The sequence below is a fragment of the Fukomys damarensis genome, unplaced genomic scaffold (genome assembly GCF_012274545.1).
Source record: "Fukomys damarensis isolate Sample0158 unplaced genomic scaffold, DMR_v1.0_HiC HiC_scaffold_22, whole genome shotgun sequence".
Lineage (NCBI taxonomy): Eukaryota > Metazoa > Chordata > Mammalia > Rodentia > Bathyergidae > Fukomys > Fukomys damarensis.
In genome coordinates this window covers 17,149,801-17,172,243 of record NW_022900934.1, presented here as the reverse complement: position 1 = coordinate 17,172,243, position 22,443 = coordinate 17,149,801, and the positions used below count along the sequence as shown (strand labels likewise).

General features: G+C 41.5%; 1 protein-coding gene across 8 annotated transcripts in view; it reads right to left on the bottom strand.

Moving 5' to 3' along the window:
• Ptprt (protein tyrosine phosphatase receptor type T) overlaps window positions 1-22,443 on the bottom strand; it is an 810,280-nt gene that overhangs the window by 405,093 nt on the left and 382,744 nt on the right. The window lies entirely within an intron of this gene.

The window sequence follows — 22,443 nt, the reverse complement described above, 5'->3', positions numbered from 1 at the left end:
CACTTTCCTTTAAATCAATCCCCCTTTAAGTACATGTATCAAAAAGAAAACATAAATATATGAAGTGAAAACTTGCCATATATCACTTACCATAAATAAATGTTAACTATGAAAATAAGTGCAAAATTGTTACATTCTTAAGGATTCATGAAGGTGCTACTGCAAACCACCTTGGGTTTGCCAACAGCACAAACATTTCTAGAATGCACTGACTGACACAACTGCTGGAGTTCTGACCTGTCTCCTGACATTTAATTCAGCCACCTCCTCTCCCTGAAGGTCAGCCTCCCCTCTTCAGTTAAAAGCATTCAAATGAAGAAGCTGGAAAATGAGTCACATTCTTGACACAGCATCCAGTCTATCACCAAGGTCACTGTCCTTTGGGCTCTGCCTTCAAATTTCCCGTTTGATGGGTAACACATGGCATCGTTTCCTAGCATTCTGTAACAGCTCTTTACTCTTTTCTCTCCTCTCACTTTCTCCAGGAACATCATTCTCCCAGTATATCTGACCAAGGATTCTCATCCCAACACTATCCCCCATCCATTCCTCCCCACAGATCCTGGAATCAAACCCATGTCTAATATTGCTTATGTCTTATGTATACTCAATATTTATACCATACACACATTAAATAGATGCTTTGGCCAAAATTACTGTTATAATTATTATTCTAAGTAAGATGTTTTCTTTTTAAATCATGTAAAGCACATTCTGTAGTAAGGTTTAAGTATTGTGAAAATATAACTTTGTGTGGCATTGACTCCTTCATAATTCTTTAAGTCAAATTCTATTAGCTGAGACACTACAGAGTAAATCAGCGTTCTCCCCATGATACCTGCTGGACTTCACCGAGCTATCTAACCTCTTTGGGCTCCTCCCTCTACTTTTTTCCATTTGCAAAATGGTAAAAGTGATAGTAGCTAATCTAATTTCAGGGAGGGGAATCAAATGCTACATTTATAAAGCAGTTAGGACTGCACCTGGGTGTTAACGACCACTCTGTATCTGATAGCCCAAGTTTGTTGCTGGTTTTAAAATTAAAAGACATGATAATAAAAATAATTACAGTGTTCCAACACTGTATCAACACTGAATGTCTCATAGATGGCAGTTCAGGGGGTCCCCTCACTCCAAAGATGGATTAGGACACCTAGTCTGCTCAGGCATTTAGGGCACAGCTGCCTTTGCACCTGTGCAGTAATAGGGAAGGATGTGGGGCTTTCGGTGCCAGTTAAGCTTCCTGATCTGTTCCCGTAGGAAAAGTGCAACTTGTGTCAGAACCTTAGCAAGGAACACATTTCACAGAGATTTCAGAGAGCCTGGAGAGCCAGCTCACAGTGGCTCACGCAGCTGCTGATGTGAGCTGGCCAGGAAGAGTGGCAACCCTCCCCCTGATCAACTAAGGAATTCATGAGTTCAATTATGCATGTTCACAGGTCCCGCACACCAGTGTCCCCAAACCAAATGGGTGACTTTGAGAATGTGATATCAATTGAGCTGCGGCTGAGGGTCCATTGTGCTGGACCCATGTGGAATGACAGGAGAAAAGTGTGGTCCCCACACTTTGGGGCTGTGACCAGGCATGAATGCAGCTGTTGAACATCTAACAATGGCACAGCTTGTAATGAGGACAGATATACAAGCAGTGGGATAGCACGAGCTGCTTGTCTGGAAATACTCAGCAACCCCACCAGCCTGGCTGGGCTAGAGCTGGTAAGGAGAGTGTTCATTCTTGCTTAGGATTTCTGAACACTTCTCCTATGGATCTGCCTTCAAAACCAAAGACAACCCCTAATAAAATAAATAGATTCATGCATACTCTCTCCCCTCACTTAGGAGTGAAATCAGGGACACTGGAGACTCATCAATGATCAAAGCTAAGGCCACATTTTGTTAAATATCTTAAAATGTACCATACTGCACATTAAATGTAATTTTTGAGATCTTCAATATGGCTTTAAAGCACAAACAGAAGAATAAGAATAAAAATATCATCAGTGAAGCAGCAGCCATAAGTACGAGGTTCCATCTCTGGAATCATCTTAGGACTCAGAGAGGGAGGGAGAGATCACCAATCTATTAGCTGAAGAAACCGAAGCCCAGACAGGTCAGGAACTTTAAGAGTAGAAAGCTTAGAAAGTGGCAAAATAGGGCTTTGAACTTATGTCTGTCTGACCCCATACCAGGTATGTTAGGCGAAAAGGGCCTTAAGCATCGGTGGAATTGATGCATAATGATTTTTGTAGTCCCAAAGCAGCCTGTGAGGAAGGCATCACTAGTCAAATTCTAGAGGAAAGCAAAGCTTTAAGAGATGAAATGATTGTCCTAAAGCCACAGTGAGTGGCACAGGTGAGAACGAAGTCTTGAAAAACCTCTGGGTTTTCTCTACTGTGACACCGCTGGAGACTGAGACCAAGAAACAAACATTACTGTGAGGCTTGTACAGCCCTCAGGAAATGTGGGGAGACCTGAGAAAATATTGTGGAGAACCCAAAACTGTGAAACAGAAACTGCTTGATCCTTGGGAGCCTGGGACCCACCGGAAGGGATGACACTGGATCTTAAACATACTCAGTGCTAAACTGACCACCTGTCGCAAGCCGCAACCTCAGAATCCTGCCAGCAGGTCCCAAACCCGAGGGAGGAACAACAGGAGAGCAGTTTCACGAATTTAGTTCCAGGCTCATGCTCTACCGTAGCAAGGCAAGGCCCTGTTTATTTTTCAGGGTGGGGTATATATAGGCTAAAACCGAAACCAAAAGTGTAAACATTTATACTCTTCAGCTGCACGGGAGCGAGGGCACCGCCCACACATTCCAGGGGGAAACAATAACAACCATTACGGGTTACATCTGCTACCAGCTGAACTCGCCCATTGCTATGGGCGACAGCATGTCCATGCCGCCGAGGTGACTCAAAGTTCAATCATGGCTGTGCCTATGTCAAGGCTCACCATGATGGCTCACCATAATTCCCCCATTTCTCTTTGATAGGATGAAGAATACTAGTCATTCATCATGCATCAGCCAAGGAACCTCTGTCTTAGGCGGCAGAAGTCTTCCATCTCCTTACCCGTCATCAGTCGCAGGGCTTATGTCCCAATACGACCTGTCTTAGGTTGGTAGACAGAAGCTTCCGTCCTTACCCATCACTGAGTATCCCAAGGCGGGGGATCTAAGCACGCCGAGCCTGAGCCAAGTAAATGGCTACATGTGTTGTATCATCATCCAAAGAAGCCTGTACAGCCATAGCTTAATGCTCATATTTAAACTGGGAATGCTTCCAGCATCAATATGAGCAGTAACCCAAAATACACAACCCAATCATAACAGCAATAACAATAAGCCATATAACAATCCAAGAAGGTGAAAACAGCTTTTTCAAATTTTCCCAAACTTCTGTAGCAAAATCTAAATCAAGCCGGATAGAATTAGCATGAACACCAGACAAGATCTCAATGTCCAATGACAACTGATTAGTTGCATTTAGAAATGTCCGATTCCAAGACCCTCGCAACAATGACGAAAGTCGTCGGACTTCCTCAGAATGGTTTTTGACAGGAAAGGGAGTAAGGCAGAGCTGTTGAAATCTGGGATCACAGTCCAATCGAGTATGCAACCACAATCCTTCAACTTCTTCGTTTAATAAGTCCATTTGTTGCTGAAGTATAGCCAAACCAGTTCCAATGTGAGGATTGATGCACTGTTGGGTTCGTAAAGCCGTGGTTGTAGTGTCTTGAAGATCATTGATGGTGGCTGCGTTCTGTAAAGTTCCTGTTAACACCACTGCAGAGGTGATGGCAGACACCAAGGCTATGATGCCAGCGATGATGCCCGCCACCACGGGACCTGCCACTCTTTTCCTGCAAGAAGGGGAAGAAATCTGTGCCCAAACAACAGCGGAGAAGTGGTTAGAAGTGTTCAAAGGAATCCACACTTGAATGGGAATTTGTAAGACGGCCATAGATGTCAGGTTATCCTTAGCAGGAAACCAACACTGACCAAGAAAACAGTATTCCTGAGAGCAATTGGGTAACCGTGAGTTACTAGTCCATAACAACAATATGAAAGGTGATCTAGCACATACTCCAGAAGCTGAAAAAGCAACGGATTTCAGATATTCAGGGACAACGGGGCTAAATTTTACAGGACAATTATCGTTACTGGACCCAGATCCTTTTGAGCCAGAAAGATCAATAGAATACCTGGTAGAACAATTATACCAGGTCATATTGGAGGGAAAGAGAAAATAAAAAGGTCTAAATGAGGTACAAGCATATGGGCCACAAAGGTGGCTCATACCAAAAACATTTTCACCCTTCTATTCTGTGGCTCGGGAAAGCCGTAAATTCCAAAATTCTTTGTGAAATTGTAGGAACAGGCAAGTTGGGGATAACATTGTTACCATGGCAAGAGTGTGTTTTGGCCTCGGTTTTCATAACCACATTCCACTCCCAAAGGACAAGAACCTGGGTATGGCAGGGGGTGAAAATTACCATCAAACATCGCAATAAAGCGAGGACCAGAAATATTCCAAGTTGTCTGATACCAGTTAAATTGCAACTGATTAAGGTTTTTGGCAAAAAGGTGAGAAGAATAAGAACGAGAGCGAACCAAATGATTCTCTGTCAAGGGTAGACAGGTGGTGTTGCTCACGTCATTACTAAAGGTAAAGCAAACAGGGGGTGAAAATTACCATCAAACATCGCAATAAAGCGAGGACCAGAAATATTCCAAGTTGTCTGATACCAGTTAAATTGCAACTGATTAAGGTTTTTGGCAAAAAGGTGAGAAGAATAAGAACGAGAGCGAACCAAATGATTCTCTGTCAAGGGTAGACAGGTGGTGTTGCTCACGTCATTACTAAAGGTAAAGCAAATGGTATCTGAACATTAAAGGTAAAGCGAATGTTGTCTAAAGGAAGATCAAAAGAAGCATTAATGGAAGCAGGGGCTTCATAATGTTTCCAGGGAAGACCTAGGCTATTACTGGTAGTGAAAAACTGTGGAAACAGAGGGGCTTCCTGGCTCACTCCCCGTGGCCGAGGGGAAAAAAAAAGGAACAGAAGCCCAAAATATTTCTCCCATGATGGGAACTATCAGAAAGCAACCTAAAAGCATAAACACCTTCATCTTAGTTGACTATGATAACCTTCTTAATAAAAAGTGACTCTAAGATAGCAGTTGTAAAAGGAGCATTTGTACCATACTGATTAACAGCCAATTTTAATTCCTTTACCAACTTAAATTCTATTGGGCGGTGTTCGTATCCACCTTGTTGGGTCTGAATAACCGGAAACCCAAAAATTTCTTCTCCTCTATTTTTCGCCTCAGTTACTGCCATCTCCAATGGCATGGGGACATAAGGTTCACGCTCAGCAAGGGCGGGCTGACTTATGGGGGATACCCCGGCAACTGCTTTTCCCGAGATACGAACTATCTGGAGGTTCCGGAGGAGGCGCCGAGGCCTGAGACATTTCCTCTCGAATTTGTTCCACTTCCTCATGAACCTCCTTGAGAGCCTCAGATATTTCCTTTTTGAGACGGAGTTCTCAAAGCTGTATTTAAGAGTGCCCAATAGGAAAATAAGCTCTCCGGAAACCTATCAGGATCGGAGGATCTGTTCGAGCAGGAGTTCCTCCCCCCGCCTCTGACACGTCAGCCGTAACTGAGCGAGGCGTGTATCTACCTCATCATTCAATGGCGGGGCGCTAGGTGGCAGGCGCTCCTCGCAAACAGGAAGACAGGGGTAGATAGAGCCATGGACAAACTTCATCCAATATTTTCACAAATGCTTCCAATTGAGCCTTAACTTTAATGCCTTGTACTTTTAGCAACTTTTGTATAGAGTTACCTACATAACTTCTAGATTCCATTTGACCCACACTTTAACTAAGAATTTGAGGGCTTACACCCCTTGTTACTACTGCCGTGATCAGGACTACCGTCCCCTGTCTCTCACCGGCGGCACCCTCTTCTACAACATTTCCCTCTACTGACTTGATCAGGACTATCGTCCCCTGTCTCTCACCGGCAGGAGCCGCGGGGATCAGTCGCGGTTCTTGTTGTAGTGCCCTGGATCGCAGGGCGCTCTCCTCGATGTCCCTCTTACTCAGGTCCCTGTTCGGGCGCCACTTGTCGCCAGCCGCAAAGTCAGAATCCTGCCAGCAGGTCCCAAACCCGAGGGAGGAACAACAGGAGGGCAGTTTCACAAACTTAGTTCCAGGCTCATGCTCTACCGTAGCAAGACAAGGCCCCGTCTAGTTTTCAGGGTGGGGTATATATAGGCTAAAACCGAAACCAAAAGTGTAAACATTTATACTCTTCACGCGCTACATCGTCCGTGCGTGCTAGTTCACTCATATTTCAATCATGGCTAGGCCTATGTCAAGGCTCACCATGATGGCTCACCATAACCACCTACGATTCACCCATGGTCCCCTCTAACTTCCCACCTGTGCGGGTGTGTACATTAAACTTTCCTCCTCCTTTAGAAGAAAGGAACATCCCAGGACCACCTTTTCAAAAAGGCCAGGGGAAGTTGTAAGCCAGACAAAAAGCAAAGCTTCCCTCCAGAGCAGGAATGTTGGGACACAGGGTAAAAACCCAGTTCCTTTGAAACAAGTGTGATTTACTATCAGAGCAGGGCCTGATGCCAGATTCTGGCACTTAGTAGATGAGTGACCTTGGGCAAGGACACTTCATCTTACAGCCTCCATCTCCTCATCTATAAAGTGGAAATTATTACACTAATCTCCAAGGGCTGTTAATGAGCATAAAATGAACTGTAAAGAGAGAAAATTGCCTTTCCCTAACAGTGGGTATTCCTCTTAGATGGAATTGCCTTTCTTGGAAAAATGCCTTAAGCCTCTTGTCTGGAATAGAAACTACATTTCCAGAGCCTTGGGCTCAGTCACACTGAGTCTTCAGAGAAAGACATGCATGAAGTATTAAATACTTGGATTGAGTAGAAGTACAAGAGTGAACAAATAGATGAATATTAGGGGGGCACAAACTGACCATTGCTTACGAGACTCTTAAGCAAGGAGGTCCTCCAAACACCACCATGTCTGCTCTCCTTAGATCTGTTGTTTACTACAGAAAGAGCTGAGATCCATTTACCATGGGCCACATAAGATATCCTATGGGAACAACACACACAGAGCAGACTAAGAACATATGCCCATATGTTACAAAGATCTTGGGAGATGTTTTTAGGAGAATGCCAGGGTATAGAAATTAAGAGGTTCATAGAAGTCTCAAACCAACTGCAAAAAGGAAGAAGGACTCCGGTGGGCCTGTGGGTAAGGCAAGTATAGGTGAAAGTATTTTGTAAAATTTGAGAACTCTCATTTGAAGAATAGGGAAGGCAATAGCTATTTATCAGGCAGCAGCTCTAGGCTTGGTATCACCCTTACCTCTTACCTTCAGGAAACAATTTTATGGCATAGGAAATTGAGGCTCAGCGAAGGGACACAATTTATTCAGAGCCACACAACTATGCCGCCAACACCCCCAGGGCACTCCGAAATATTGTACAGCACACTCAGCATTTGTCATGGTGCCCAGGAATTGCTTGTTCATGCATCTGCCTGCCCTTCCAAGGTGCCAGGGATCATGTTCTAGTTATCCAGCAACCTCAGAATGTGTCATAGCTTCTGTTAGAGGCACTTCCTGTGAGACGAACAGATAGCGGCCTTGCTGGGGAAATGAGTTTGGATCCTCCTCTGATTCCACCATCTCTTCTCTGTTCCCTCCAGCGTGTCAACAGAGTCACAAAGACAAGCACTTCTTTTTGGCATTCGAACCAGAAGACGTCCTGAAACCCTATACAAAAGAAACTAGTTTTCAGGACGTGTAATGGAAGTATTCCTGCTTTCAATCTGACCCTCTAAACCTTAGCCTCCAAACGCAGCTTCTGCTTCAGTAATTGCCTCCAGCAAGCAGAATCTTGGGTTTACAATCTGGTTGGTGCAAACAAGTTGGAAATTGCTGAGAAAGCCTTGTGTGTGCAGTGGACACTGGTTTGTTGAATTTATAGCCCCTGTGTAAATACATCCAAACCTTGAGCCTATGGTTTCTGCCTCCCGATGAGGTCCTGTCCATATGAACTTCTTGAGTAACAGCCTACAGGCCAAGAAGACAGCAAACAGTAGAATGAGCAAGCGGCTCATTTGGCAAGTGGGAAATCATCCTCTCATAGAAAATCAAAGTGGTTTGGACTCCTAGATACCCTCAGGTTGGGCCACAAGGGCCCTGCCTTTTTAACAGCCAATGGGATGTGCCCACCTGAACCTTGTTCTCTCTTCTTACAAGGCAGCAAGTCCCTGACATCCCAGAATTCCTTGCCCCACATTACTCCAAATTCACTCTGAGGGTCTGTATGATCCTCTTCCCTAGGTCTGCCCTTCCTGTGAGCACTGCTAAGACCAAAGGAGTTCTGTCTGCAGGATATGGACAGAACCTGCATTTGAACATTGAGGTCCACACACATGTATGAACCTTTTAATAGGAGGGACAGCTATCAGTGAAAAAAGCAAGGAAAGGAACCCCGAGCCTTCACTTGTACTCTGAACCCAGACCTACCCATTATCTTGATTATCTTGCATGTGTTAGAGACAGGTGGTGTGTGTGTGGGGGGGTGTCCCAGCTATGTTCCAGAAGGAAGATACTGGTCCTCCTGACTTCTAATCACTTCTGTTTCCATGTGGGCTCTTACTAAAGTGCTTTTTCCATCCTGAAGTAACATTTTCAACCTAGTAGCTGAGTCCAACCTGCAACTTGCCACTTCCCACCCATAAGTCACCTACCTCATTTCCCACTGCCACTCCTCAAATCCCATGCTCCTGAAACAAAGTGTGGCATCTGGAATCCTTTTACACCTGCCTACTCTTGCCCATGCTGTTCCTTCTGCTTGGGATGCTGCCAACAAAGATAGATCTCTGGTCAGTAAAGTCAAGGCCCAGTGCTAAAGCCACTCTTTTTAACTTTCTCCAACAGCCTCCTTTGCCTATAATGAATGTTTCAGACCATTTGTTTGAAAACAAACAAAACAAAAACAAAAAGAAAGAAAGAAAGAAACAAAAAACCCAACCATATTACTGTCATCTCTTTTACCAAATTGCACGGGAACTGTTTAAATGTTTTGGTCACATTCACCTCCCCTGCCAACCTATGAGTATGTAGATCCCTTCAATTTTGTAACTGGAGCCTGCAGCTGATAGATAGCCAGGTGGATGGACAGATGGATGGATAAATACATAGAGATAGAAAGATAAACAGATACAATAGATACATAAGAAAATCTAGAAAGTAAGAGATGACTAACCAGAAAATCAGAATGGAGGCCCCAAGAGGGTACAGAGGAAGAGTAATAAAGGAGTGAATCAGAGTTCTCTTTATACTTCAGTTGTTAAGGGTAATCACGTGGTTAACTCAGCATTAGCTCCTTTTTTGTTTTATATGGACTTGCCTCTGTCCCCGTTGTCAAAGGCAATAGCTGTAGAATCTACTAATGACTTTAATCAAGGCAGAACACCTTATTTAAAAAGAAGCAGCAAAACAGCTTTCTAATTCATGAATTTGCTATATATTCATCTTTGGATGTGGAGTTGGCTGGGACATATGTACCATTCAAAGGTGAACCTAAATTGAGATAATTTGGGGCATGGGCCTGAAAATGTGAAGGTGGATGACTTGTATATACAATTAATTTTTTATCCATTTGGAGATGCAATTTGAGTTTCTTTCAAATTAAATTGCAATGGAATGCTGGGCAGCTGGAAACATTATTGCCTACATAATTTGATACTCCAAGAACAGTAATACATTGACAGATATTTCAATGTGACCATTAATTTGCAATTTCTGCATGGAAATGATACATGAGGGGGAGAAAAGATAAAAGGAACAAAACTAAAATCCATTTTCTTTCTGGCACCATCCAAACCTACTCTATTGCTTACTTTCCACAACCTCCTTTAATTTATTTCAGATGTCCAGTGGACAGGAATTTGTTGAATATTACCAGAGACATTGTATAAACATAGTTATCCTGACAACTAGTCATCAGAAGCTGAACAGGTAACTTTGTTACCTGGTGAGAAGATGACCCAGTCACTGCTGTCAGGTGGAAATTAGTAGAGAAAAGGTCATTCATTCACTTGTCCATTGGCTCACTCATTCATTAAAATATACATGTTGCACCTACAGGCATCATGACTTGGAAAAAAGAACGTTGGTTCTATGATCACCTATAGCAAGGCTTGTCCTGTCTGTTGCTACGCCTCAGTTTTCTCACATGTGAAGGATGAGTGATACTCCCTGCCTTTTAGGACTATGAGGCGAAGCAAGGATACATTGTCCGCCAAACTCCTGCATAACTGCATTCTCCAAAACTCAGAAAAGGAGATGACACAAGACAGCCATCAAGACAAACAGGAGTCATATAGATTATTGTGGACCCATGACCTGGTACCTAATGTAGGTGACGGCTGGGGTCATGATTTAACCAACTAGCATTTGGGGTCAGCAATGCTCCTTCAAATATTGCTGTATTTATTTCTTCCTTTCTATAAACACATCTCGATCCTCTGAGGTGGGTACGGCATTCAGAATAAAGGTGAATGTGAGAGATAGTTCTTGTCCTCGTGAAACTCATTTTAGGGCAATGCAGGTACAACCATTGTAAAAGACAGAATAATGAAACCCGATGAGTCTTTTGCAGGGGAGTGCTGGCCTCTTGGATACCACATAGGAGAAATGCATAGCCTCACATCACACACTCATCTGAACCAATTTGAATGTGACTCTTGAACAACCTTGACATTCTTTTTCTATAGAAACCAAAGCCACTAAAGAAATCTGAGGTGAGTGAAGGTTAATGATTTGCCCATAACTGTATTATTAGGTTTTAATAAAGCAAGGCTCAGGACAAATTCTTCCGCGCAGATGAAATTTATTATACAAGGCGTGATCAGTAACCAAGCACAAAATAGGCCAATCGATTCCACAAATTTCACTGAAGGCCCAGCAATCTGTCCTTTAGTATGTTTCATAAAAGGCTCCTTGGAGGCACATGTGACAGTATTCTAAGACAGGAGTTAGCAATATTTTTTGTTTGGTAAAGGTCCATATTGTAAATATTATGGGCTCTGCAGGCCCAATGGTTTTCCTTGCTCCTGTTTATCTCTGCTGTTGCAAGCACAGACAAAACCACACAAGTAGGTGTGGCTGTTTTCAACACCCATCTGCTTACCAGTCAGGTCATCAAGGTCATGGGCTACAGTTTGCGTATTCCTATTCTGGAGCCAAAGTAAGTGACCTTGATAGTCCTTTCAAGGAATCAGCAATGCTCCTAGGCCAATGACTCCTTAGTATTATTCAGGAATCAAGGCTGAGCACCATCCCTAAGATTAAGATTAATCCCTAAGATTAAAGGTTAGAGGTCTTAATGGTTTCTTCATTATGTAAGTGTGGAGAGTGGTTGCAACATTTTTGGGCTGGGTATGTAGCTCAGTGTTAAGGTCTTGCCTAGCATGCACAGGACGCTAGGCTTGATCCCCAGCACCATCCATCCATCCATCAATCAATCTGTTATAAAAACAATGTCTTAGTTACTTTCTCTCTCATTGCTGAGACAAAATATTTGACATCCAGTTAAAGGGGGAAAGGGCCCTTAAATCCCAGAATCACACACTCTAGATTCAGCCACCTATGACTCCACAAGGATTTAGAGGGACATCTAGGCCTAAACCATAACAAAAAGTAATTTGGCTAACCCACACACTTTGAACGCCTTAAATCTCACCATCTGTATTTCTTATGCTAATCAAATAGAATTCCAATCTCATCCAAAGAGACCAACTTCTGATAATGAGTATGCCATTTAGAAAAATGAAGGCTGTTGATCAAGATATACTATCAGAAGTTCACAAGGAATTTAGAGCTGCCTCTGAGGTATAGGCTCCTCCCACGCAGCACCAGTATACCTTCCTGAATGGTATGTTCTTGATTGAAAGGCTCTCAGTACAGAGTTACAGCTTCACCTGAAACATATCCATAACATTCCAATGGGTAAAAGCTTAAATATCCCAGTATACATTGGTTGAGAAAGTGAAGAATATTTTCCTGAAGGAAGGGACTTTGGGCAAAGGATGGCTAGGATTTAACAGGCAAAAGAGCAGGGTATGCCAATGTCTGGGAATGATAGGGGAAGAGTAGTAGGGAATGGAAGGCTAAGCCCTACACAAAGGAGGAGGCATACATAAAGTCCAGAGAAAATGAGCAAAGGAGCAAACAGCCATTGATATTCTGAGGCAAAGGAAGACAGGCCAGGGCAGTAGCCACCTCCATTTCCCACCAAACAGGTGCACCCTACATAACTATGTTCTGGGCCACTCTGCAGGTTACCCTAGTCTTACCTACTATCCCTAAGAAGGAAAAGAGGATAACAGTTTGGCAGCTCTAACAGGACAATGAGAGTGTTCTTGGTCCAAAGTAAAGCACTGAACAGATTCACTCTTTTGGTAAATATTTTTTTTAACTCCTACCATGTCCCAGGCATTATGTAGATGTAAGTATGAACCAAACAGGAAGACATCCTTTCTGTCCTTTGGGGCTTCTGTTCCACTGAGGTCAGTGGGGTTAAATAATACATACTGAGACCCTGTTCCATTGAGGGTAGGGGCATTAAATAATACGTACTGGAAAAAATATATAGCATTCCAGTTGGTAGTAAGTGCTATGGAGATAAACCAAGCAAAAAAGTGAGATTGGAGGGCTGGCAGAGACTTATACCTACCATTTTATTTCTTTGCACCAGCTCCTTAATTTTTCTTGATCTTCTCTCTCCATTCAAATTATTCTTAATTTCTTTCATGGCTTAGCTTGAAATACTTATTGACTAACTATGGGTACCAGACTAGCTGTTGAGGACTTAGCATTAACAAAAATAGGTGAGGATCCTGCCTCCCTTGAGTTTAAAAGTTGGTGAAAAAGACAGACTAACATAGCCATAATGGCAATCATACACAGTAATTGACCATGTTCCCACATCAATGAATGAACTTGGCTGGTATGTAGAAAGGGATCCAGTAAGGGCTGATCCAAAAGCCCTATCCCATAGTCCCTATAGTCAATGAGACTAGGCATGGAAAGAAAACCAAACGGCAGAGAGAGCCTGGGTTCAAGAAGCTGCCTGTTGACTGGGGTTCTGACCCTGGAGCCAAGTGAGCATGCGAGATGCAGCTGTGGGGCTCTAGGCCAGTTGTTAAGCCATTATTTCTTGGCTCCATGCACTCTTTCTATAACATGCCTTTTTTGGGGGCAGGGTGCCAGGAATCAAATTCCAGTCCTTGCGCTTGTGAGGCAGGCAGCGGAACCACTGAGCTAAATCCCTGGCCCTATACCATGCCTTATGGTGTTGGAACAAGTTACACAAACCACATTTTGGCTACACCGCTGAGTTCCATGCTAATCTTTGTCTCTAGGGGGCTCTAGAGGGAGCAGGGCTGGGGGTGAAAGAGTTTGCTTCCTATTCCTGTGGGCTTACTCAACATCGGTTCTCCATCTGGGATGGCCATTCTAAATCAGAGCACTGAAGTCTATTTTGCAGTTTCTCCCTCAGTTAAACAGCCACGTTCACTGGCAGTCTCAAAAAGTGCTTCCTTTTCCAATCATTTGAGGTATCACAATTTCAGCCTCTTCTCTTTGTTCTACCCAGAGACTCTCTCAGCACACAGTGCCCTTGGGGTTTCAGTAATTTTTTTTACAGATCCTAAGTCAAAGAAATACATACCTAAGAGTTTCATACATTATTTGGTTCAAAAAATATAGTAAGTATTTGTATCTCAACATCCCCATAATGGTTTAAGAAAAAATTACACATACATCACAATAAAAATGTTAACCACTATTACTTACAAATGGATGCATTTGTTGACTGCAGAACTTTTCAAACAGTGGGTATCAGTTGAATGCTGCTACTTTTGTTGCCTATTCCACATTGATTGTTTGTGCAGTCAACAAACAATGATGTGCGTGTGCATGTGTGTTCAATATATTTTATCCTCAAAACTGACAAAAGGCTCTCTGTGCAAAAATATGATGTCACTGAAAGGCACACAATCCAATCTACTGCTGAGTCTGTGGAACACCTCAGATTAGTTATTTGTGTGGCATCTGATCAATTATTTTGTCTTTTCTAGGATGATTTAAAACATCTTCTGGTGTCCTGATGAGTTTGGAGTGCTCTGAGGCTGCCTAAGGACAGTCTGCAGCTCTTTATGGTGAATTCTATGTAGGCAATTCTCCCTGTGAAAATGGGTATCATGACTATCTCCTAACTTCACCTCAACTGGGGCAGGACTACGTGGCCTGAATTTCCTGGCTGTCACGGTACCATCTTCCTCTCTCAGGATCTCCTGTATCCTAGGTATACCGCTCCATATATCTGGTATTCTAGTTGACACATTCTGATTGACAGCTCTGTCTTATATCCTTGGCCTTTTTTCTCTGCATCACCAGGACTGTCGCTGAGCTCGGAAGTAAGGTGGCCAGTGTTCCTCCCTGACACATCAAATGTTCAGGTACTCAGATGCAGGGAAGAATTAAATGGACACAGGCACAAGATTGCATCCTGGAAATAAAAGCTGTAGGATGTTTAAAAGTTACTTTTGTGGCAGAGGAAATCAGATTGGGAAAAGAGAAGCAATTTTTAAATTACATGGTTTCAGTTTCCAGGGAAAGAAAAAGAGATTCAGAGGGGGGAAAATAAGGTGAAGGTGAGCTCATAATATCTTTTGGGCTTCACTTCAATTCACCCTTAACTCATGGTAAATTTCCCTGTACATTGAAAAAAAATGAAAAAAGAAAGGAAAGGAAGAAAATGCCGGGGAAAGAATAAAACCTGAAACATTTCTGACGGCCAAAAAAGCCACGCATCATTGGACCCAGGTGAGAAATTAAACACTGTGAACACTAAAATTCTTCTGCCCGTGAACAACGCCAGCACTGGAATTAGGAACCCATCCTTAAGATGGCAGGAGCTATGGCTACTTGAGAAGCCCTTTTGTAAACCAAACTCCATCCTGAATAGGCACAACAAACACAAGCAATATTTCTGAATTGGTCTCTGATGATCCTTCTCCCAGAACTAGCGCCATTCCTTTTATTTGGAGAGATTGGTGTTTTATATTCAGATCCGGGGCTTTTCAAAGTTTAAGCTGATCACAAATGAGAACTCCCCCACCTCAGGACATTCTTGATCTCCCAAGGAATCACATTAATCTACAGACACCGCTCAGGACTGCTGGACCTTGACGAGCCCCGCTGTGTCAGCAGCTCCAGAAATGCCTACAAAGCGTTTTTATGATGTCCAAAGCTTTATTCTTTTGAAATGTACAAGAGTATCACTAAATTGAAGGAACATTTTCAAATAAAAACCACTGTCAGTTAAGGGAAGCCGATTGTCTGTCCAGTCTCATTTGAGACTTACCTAGGCAGTGAGAAAGGGGATGTGATGAAGTCAAGCTATCTATTCCAGTCGCTTTGTGGCAAATAACCAAGAAAAGGAGCATAGGGAATAAGGAAGAGCAGTGGCTATAGACACATTGGCCCTCCTATTACTTCCCTCACTCACTGATGAATTACCTTCTGGCTGGCTTGTACACCTGTCAGCCAACAAGATGAACAAAATTGTACACATTGTATTTCCTGGGTGACCCTCTAGTAAGAGGGGCCAACCCTTGGCTAAGACACCAGCTTACCACTGCCTCCTTCATAAGCCATTAAGTGATCATCTCCCCTATCAGAATCATCAAGATGATCACTATTCTTCCTTTTGACTTTCAGCTTGGATTTAGACTTTCAAGACTTTCCTCTGTGAAATGTGATCTTTTCTTGAAGAGTCATCAATATCAGTGCCCTCCTCACTCTCCCTCTTACTTGGATTCCTTCCTCCTACTTGTTTTTGCAAAGCCTTTTATAAATAATGCAACCTTGAGCAAGTAGTTGTATGCTTTAGCTACCTTTCATGATTCTTGTGAGGTTTGAATGAAATTATATATGCTAATGTATTAGAGGGATATGGTTAACTTAGTGCCGTGTAACAAAGCACCCCAACACCACTGCTTTACAACACCAGGCAATTATGAGGCACACGCACTACTTGTGACCTGGGCTGGGCACAGGTAAGCACTGTTCCAGACTGTGAGCCTTGCTCAGGTCTGTTCCTTGTGCTCATTCCAGCACCTGGGGTAAAAGAGAAGCAGCGCCTTGGGGAAGGTTCTTTCTATGAAAGATGCATCACAGTCAAGCTAAGGAGTGCAAGAGCTCAAAAGGCCTCCCTCATGCTATGATGTCTGCTGGTACCAAATTAACCAAGTCACACAAGCCATACAGGAAGCCTAACACTGCACAGTAGGGAAGGCAAGTAGTATGAAGGAGTATTTGCTGAATGATAACTCAAAACCATCCAGATAAACAAGTGCTTATGTTTTGGTTACTATATTGGCTTTCTTGTCACTGGGACAAAATATCATTCACCCATAATTTAAAGGATGAGATGCTTATTCGGATCAGAATTTTGGGGGACTCAGTTCATAGTCAGCTGGCTCCATGAAAGGCAGAGTATGCTAGGAGAGCGTGGCAGAAGACAACTGCTTACCTGATGACCATCAGGAAGCAGAGAGAGAAGGGAGAAGGCAGGCAGGGAGACAGACCCTCCACAGACACGTCCCCTATGCCACCTTCCTGCCTGGCCCCACTTCCTCACAGCACTTTTGGCTAAGAACACATCAATGGCTCACTCCACTGGTGAGTATAGTGTCTCAGAATCGAGTCATTTCCCAAAAGCACCACCTCTGAACACATAAGACTTTGGGGGGAATGTTCCAGATCTAAGCCATAGTGATTGCCTTGACCACTGGCTGGCCAGTGCCTCTTCACATAGTACAAGATAAATCCCCTGATGGAAGGAATATCTGCTACTGATTCTGATTATTCTGTGGACTCCACAGGCGCAGGCAGTTGCCTGATCCTTGTTCATATGGATTATTACACAATGTATCTCTGGGAGACGGGGATAGATATCTAACAGACAGACCAGGAAAAGGCACTCTGGCCTCTGAAATCCTTTTGAATCCCAATATGAACTTGCTTTTTCACCAGGCACATTGATTAGTTGAGTCCCTTTTTCCCTCATCTCCCAAATAAATGCCTGATCAGAACACATCCCTCCAAATAGCCTGTTATGCTCTGGGTTGGTATCAAACCATTGTAATTAGCAAAAATGGTGGCCCCTCCAAAGACATCTTTGTCCTGATATCTAAAACCTATGAATATGCTATCCTAAAAGCCAGAAGAAACACTGTGGGTGTGACTAAATTGAGGATTATTAAATGGAAATTATCCTGGAATGTATGGATGGGTTCAGTGTTCACAAATAGGTTCTTACAAGAGAGAGAAGGAGGTCGGGAGAGACAACGTTACTTTACTGGTATGGAAGAGGGAGGAAAGAGCCCCAAGCAAAGGAATGCAGGCATTTCATACAAGTTGTAAAAGGCAATTCTTTTCTAAAGCCTACAGAAAGGACACAGCTTTGCAGATCTATTTTAGTTATTTGACCTCCAGACTAATAAATTTATTTTGTTTTAAACCACTAGGGTTGTGATAATTTGTTGCAGTAGTAATAGGAAACCAATGCAGCCCCCAAATATTATTTTGCTTATTGCTCTATTTTTATCTACACTCTTCAGCTTTATTACCTTTCCTTCATAGGAACATTATTTTCATATATGTTCTTATTTCCCCATGGTCCTGGAGATTGAACTCAAGGTCTTCACATTGAACCACATGTCCAGCCCTTTTTAGTTATTTATATATTTTATTTTGCAATGGGGTCTCACTAAGTTGTGCAGGGTGGGCCCAAACTTGTGACCTTCCTGCCACAGCCTCCCAGGGTGCTGAGATAATAGGGGTGTTCCCAACACCCAGCTATAGATATATTCTTTTTCTTATGAGTAAACCCTTATACAAAGCATATAATTGTTTAGCATGCATGCATTTTTAATTACATAAACTGAAATGTGTTATAACTCCATCATTTTTTTTTTTTTGGTTAGTACTAGGATATCTACCAATGCTATAGTGTGTGCTTAGTTCATTATCTCCAAGTATTGCATGGGATTTCAGGGTGTGCATCTTCCATAATTAAGTAGTCTACTCCCACTGATGGGAACACAGTTTGCTTCCAGAAAGCATGCTATAGTAGAGAGCACACATGTCCCTTTCTGCATTAGTGTGAATCTTTTGCAGTATATATTCCTAGGAGCAGAAGTACTTCTGGGCAAACTTAACTTGATTAAGTATTGTCAGTTGCTTCCAAAACATTCGTCACCAAACTCTTGGCTGTGTGTAAAGGTTCCTGTGTGTAAAGGACCCACATTCACACCAACTATTTAGGTTTGTTCAATTTTTTTATTTTTTATTTTTGTCAGTCTATTGGGTGCTAAGTATTTTTCCCAATAACTTTACATTTCTCTAGTACTAATGAGCTTGATAATTTCTTCCTATATTTATTGGCCATTTGTGTTTTAATCTCTATAAACTTTCTGTTCATATATTGCATATTCTAGATTTATTCTTGTTCATGGTGGCTTCTTGTAAGTAACAATCTTTTATTGTTTTGTTACGTTTATAAAATGTTTCTTAAATTATAGACAAGCTATCTATTTTCAAACATTCTATTTTGCCTCCTTTCCACGTCAGGTTACACTTCACAGTTTTGTTTTTTTTAAAGTTAGGTGTTGCCACAGGACTTGCTTTGCCCAATGATAAATGAGAAGACACTGTCACTTTGATATTTTAAAGCAAGAATATGATTAGCTCATTTTCTTTTCCTTTGCTGCAGAGGTCATGGGAGCTCTTATTGCCATGAAGCCTGCTTCACTTGGTTTCCTGAAAGTAACCAGGGAGAACAGTGACCCTGCAGACCCCTGTACAGTCATACAGCATGAGAGAGAAGCTTCTGGTATAATTAAGCCACTCAGATCCAGAGACTGCTTGTCATGGAGCATCTCCAGTCATCTATCTTTCTGCAGCCTGGTCTGTTTCTTTGTTCCTTTTATCCCATTTCTCATTCTCCACCACAAACAACCACTGTGATGTTTATTTTGTACTTGTAGAAAACACACACTGTTATTGGGCACTTATTGTACCACTCTTTATGGTACCGTGTTGTCTGCTTCTTCCTTCCTTCCCTCAGTACCGTGCTTTAAAACCCTATCCATGCAGCTGTACACATATCCAATCTGTTGCTGCTGACCCCTGAGTGGTATCCGGGGATGAGCAACAGCTATTACTGCTCTCATCCAATCCAACGAAAGACAAACACTTCCACTTAACAAGTCCCAGCCCAACCCTAGGCTACAAAATCATTCTTAATATTCTTTTCTGATGTTACAGATCTATCTGTTGACGTGTTAGGTCTTCCGAGGTACACCACTGTGGGATGAGTTATAAAGCGGGAATTCAGTTTTATTTTCCTTTGCACACTGAAAAAATTTTCCTCAAACCCATTTATGAAGTTCTCTGTTCCTTTGTGGAGCTATGTTTATCATACATGAAGCCTCTATTTCCAGGAATTGATTCCTAAGCTGTCTACTCTGTTTTGTTTGTCTGTTTGCCTATCCGAGCATGAGGACCACCATTCATAACTGTAGCTTCAGAGTATTTGTTACATACTCATTCCTGTTAGGCCATCTCCTCTGTTTAATACACCTTCAAAGCTGACTATTACAGTATGAGGTTTTATTCCGCTACATATGCTGGTTATTTTATCTATATACATTTATGAGAAATTTATCAAGTTATTTAACATTTTAACAGATACTTTTATTCTCATTGCATTAAAATATGGAGATCAATTTGAGGGATATTTTCATTTGTGTAATAATGTCAGCTTATCCGCGGTCTCTTTCTTCATTTATTCAGATCTTCTTTCAAGCCTTTCATTAGTTTTAAAGCTTTTTCTATTGAGATTTTACATATTTTTTAGCTAAAGGCTAAAGATATGTTAAATTGTATTAGAATCGTTCTAGATTTTTCTAGTTCATTATTGATGATATAGAGGCATGCTACTGATTTTTGTAAGTTTATATCAGGCATGGAAAGCTTGAACCCTTGTTATTTATCATCATTTTTATTAGCATTGACTTTTTTCTAAGATGCTTATCATTTTACATCCTCAAACAGTGAACTTTTTTCTCCCTTTCCAGTCCCTACATGTCTTCATGTCTTCATGTGTGGGCCAGAAACTCCAGCATTATGTTAAATAGCAGCCATAGTAGAGAGTATTCTGGTCTTCCTGAACTGAAGAGGAATGCACTTATATTTTCTATATTAAATATAACATCTTCTATAGGATCTTAGTTTAAAACTTTAGCAATTTTTTTAAAGTTTCCTTCTATTTTCTAGGGACTTTAAAAAATAATCATAAGTTGGTGAAGATTTTATCAAATTCTTGTTTCTCAGAGATAATCATATGATTTTTATCTTTTAGTATATTAAAGTAGTGAATTGTACTAATATTGAAATAAACTTGCTCCTGGGAAAAGCCCCATAGGTATAGGATTATTATTTTTGTAAAAAAAAAAACTGCTGAATTTATTAGCTAATATTTACTTTAAATGCATTTTCTATATATTCACACATGAAATGGGCCTTTATTTTCTTATGTTTTATTCTCATTTCATTGTGGAATCAAGATTCCAGTAACTTTTAAAAAGAGAGCAATATAACCCTTCTGCTTTATTTTCTAGGGGAAAAATCATAACAGAAAAATTAAAACTCTTTTAAAACTTTGGTAGAATTCACCATTCAGTCATATGGGTCTGATGTTTTTGAGAAGGGCTTAGCTAATTTTTCAATTTCTTTAATCTTTTTGGTCCACTTAAGTGTTGTTCTCTTTGTCCTTATGCCAGTTTTGTTGTTTTAAATTTTTCCACAATCTTATCAATTCAATTTAAGGCTTCTGATTTAACAGCACATAGTTCATCATATATTTATTTTTAAATATTTGTTTATTTCATCTTTCTTTTATAAACTGGCTTTGTTTTTTTAGTAGGGTCTTCATGTTTAAATTTTTTAGTAGGGACTTTTCATGTTTAAATTCTTCTCCATTTAGTTAATATTGATCTTTATTCATTTACATCTCATTGGACTTTTTCTAATATTCTTGAGTTGATTGGTTAGCTCATTTTTAAGCATTTAATTATAGATTCATAAGAAATTGCAAAGTTGTAATAGTTGGGATCCAATACACTTCCTCAAAGGGTCATTGAAGTGCTTGCTTGTGGAGAGGTTTTAGAAACGTGATCGGCTCATGGAGCTCTAATTCAGCAAGGGGAATAATCTGTTAAGGAGGTCATAATTTGAAAACATTACTGGGAAATGATGGAAACAGGAGAAACTCTAATTTGAAGAGAGTGGAGCATGGATGTGTCTAAGGACTATATCTGGTTCATAGCCCCTGCCTCTGGCTCTTTTCCTCTTTCTGCTTCCTGGCTTCTATGAGATGAGCAGTTCAGTTTTACCAATGCTCCCTGCCATAATGATTCTCCATCAGAGCAGGCACAGAACTAACAGAGCCAAGTTACCATGGACTGAAACCTCTGAAACCAAGAGCCAAAACATCCTTTCCTTTTTTAAAATGATTTATGTCAGATATTTTTGTACCAGAGATTGAACTCAGGACCTTGCACTTGCAAGGTAATTGCAGGGCCACTTAGCTAAATCCCCTGCCCTTATGTCCGATATTTTGTCACCGTAATGGAAAGCTGACTAATATAGAAGTATACAGCCACGTCCCAAGCACTTCTTACCCAACCTCCCCCAGTGTTAACAGCTCATGTAAAATATCATAAACAGAAAACGGACGTGGTCACAATCCATGAAGTTTATTTTGACTTCATCAGCTATACATGCTTTTATTTTTATCTCTGTGTTTAATTTTATCTGGTTTTATCTGCGTGCAGCTTCATATAACTGCCACTACAGTGAAGATACAAAACTGTTCCATCACCAGAGCCCATCATTGCTATGGTTTTCATGTGTGTGTTCGTTCCAAAATCCATACTGAAACTTAATGGTAATGGTAGGAAAAGGCAGTGCCTTACAATAGCCTCATAGATGATAGCAGTGCTTTAAAAAAGGGCTTAAAAGGGGCAAATTCACCCCTTCCGTTCCCTCTTTCATGTGTGGACATAGCATTTGTCCCCTCCAGAAGTTACATCCATAAAATGCCATTTTAGAAGCAAAGAGTTAAGTCCTTCCCAGACACAGAATTTCCCAACACATTCACCTTGAATTTAACAGCCTCCAGAATTGTGACCAATAAAATTGTATTATTTGGGTTTTTGGTTTTTTTCTATTTTCCTTTTTTT